General features: G+C 36.4%; 1 protein-coding gene across 1 annotated transcript in view; it reads right to left on the minus strand.

Annotated features, from left to right (window-relative positions):
- LOC144960238 (uncharacterized) overlaps positions 1-2,500 on the minus strand; it is a 105,905-nt gene that overhangs the window by 88,041 nt on the left and 15,364 nt on the right. The window lies entirely within an intron of this gene.

The raw sequence follows: 2,500 nt of genomic DNA on the forward strand, positions 1-2,500 counted from the left end.
TTTTACCATAAGAATTTATCTCCATAAGGCTGTTGTATTCAATGGAAATGAACAATTTCAAGCTATCTGTTGGATAGGACGAAGCACATAGTACATTACGCAATACGGCTACGGAATCAGCTCAATTACTGTTGTTTGAATCGGTAGTGTGCGGGAGGGGTGGGATGGGGGGGGGGGGGGGGGTAGTTAACATGTCGTCTCGTCAAATGATTGATGTTAGATCGTCTGTCAATAAACTGAAAGCTTTATCAACTGTGCTATCATTATTCTATTCTCTCACCCAAAGGTAAAACCTGACAGTTTGGATATTTCAGCGCTTTGATCACATCTTGTTCATATATTGCTATCTAAAAATATAGATAAGGCGCATTTTCATCTTTTAATACAATATTTTTCTGTTGTTATCAGAGTGTGCAAATACACATTCACCCCCCACCCTTCACATACACATTCACTCCCCACCCCCACATTACACATTCACCCACACCCCTCTACACAACATCACACATCCTTACCTACCCACCCAAACATCCATACACAACCCCCCCCCCCACCCACCCCTCCTACACCACACACACTACACAACTCCATACCTAACCTACCCACCCACATCCGTACACAACCCCACCCCCCACACACACACTACACACATCCATCCATACCTACCCACCCACACATCCGTTCACAACCCACCCCCCCCCACCACCCATACACATCCACATACGAACAGCGTGTTAACGAGATAGATGTGTACATTTTTTTCACATGCGTTTCCTTTTCCTTGTAATTGATGCAATTTATTTTTTTTTAAATTCCAACAAAATGCGCTAATCGGAAATAACGTAGCAAAACACAAAACGGTGTGTAAGCTTAAAGTTTATAGTCTGTTTGATTTATATTGTGAGAACTAATCACCAAAACAGCTTTTTAAAACAATAACAATATGAGAGACACCATTTTCTTCCATCCATAGAGAACTCTCTGTTTTTAAATTTATTTATGACAACTATTTTATATTGATTTAGCTTTACCCTTAGATATTTTAGACTTGAGTGCTAGAGTGCTTTGTGAATGTAACATAATGTGTATTTAATGTGAGTTCATCTGTCTTGTGTTGAAAGTGTTGTATGTAAATCAGACTAAGACGAGCCTATGGACTGTTTATTATTATGGATAAATTATATTCATGCAAGTATTATAATTGATTCAAACATTCTTCGTTTACTATTCTTCTATTCTATTCATTTATTCTTCCTGCTCCTGACATGAGAGTTTTTCCTGCCTTACATTCTGTCTTGTTAGAGTTACCTGCCTTTAGGCGAAGTTGTTTTAATTTATTCATTTATATTTTCTTGACTGTGACTTGGGGATAACTCATTAGATGTCTGCCCCTTAAGTTACTTACCCATTTATCCCTGAGTCACGATATGAAGAAATATAGCTTTGGTATTCTATGTCGGAACGGTAAGTCATTTTGTTTCCATTATTTTATTTAACATTGTTTTTAATTTCTAAAGAGGTTTCACTTAATATCAGTTTGTATATATTTCATATGTTAAAATGTGCGTCCAAATAGTTTTCCCTATTTACTAACATCCCTGACAGAAATACGTTACGGCCAATATAATTTAAACCCGGGCTTATGCAGATTTAAATGTTTTAATCTTGCTATCTGGTAACATGTCGTTTAGAAAATTGCAAATGACCTGGATACCAGTGGGTGGAACACCGTCTTTATGAAATTTATATATATATATATATATATATATATATATATATATATATATATGGTATGCTTGGCTAAGAAGCTCATAACATTGCCATCCGGAAGTAAAACGGATCAACACACAACACTGTGTGTATACATGAACGTTTATAGTCGGGTTAATACAGTTCATTGAGCATTACTCATAAACGCGGATGGCAAGAAACAATAACAAAGACCTGAGTTACATCATCTTCGAACTATCTATATATATTCAAATCGAGATTTGATATAGCGCAATATTCCCTCAAGGTGCTCAAAGGGCTTTACAAGGTGTCCCTGATCAACACCAGCACTTAACATAATATAGGACGGGGCATTACTCAAAAGGCGGTATTATTATTTTTTTTCGGAAAAGAGACAACGCATTTAACGGCCAGGTACTCATTTTACACCTGAATACGGTGAAAGAGCGTGAGTAAATAGCCTTTTACAAGGACTCAACTATGCGCCGAGCGAGGCTCGAACCCAAGTACTTCCGATCCTAAAGCCAGTGTCATACCACAAGACCACATAACCATATGACCGATATTCATGAAGATACTCAATACATAATCAAATCCTAGCATATCTAGATATCTATTTATCTGAACTATTTAAACGTTAAAGGAAGATAGACCTATAAGTCTTTTATGCACATGACAATACCGAAACATTCACTATATATCTCAATCAATTTAGAATATCCGTCTCTTTTTTTTTTTTATTTTATTTTTTTTTTACAAAAAGAGTTAA

Source organism: Berghia stephanieae, chromosome 15 (genome assembly GCF_034508935.2).
Source record: "Berghia stephanieae isolate SIO BIC M18660-M18661 chromosome 15, UCSD_Bste_1.3, whole genome shotgun sequence".
NCBI lineage: Eukaryota > Metazoa > Mollusca > Gastropoda > Nudibranchia > Aeolidiidae > Berghia > Berghia stephanieae.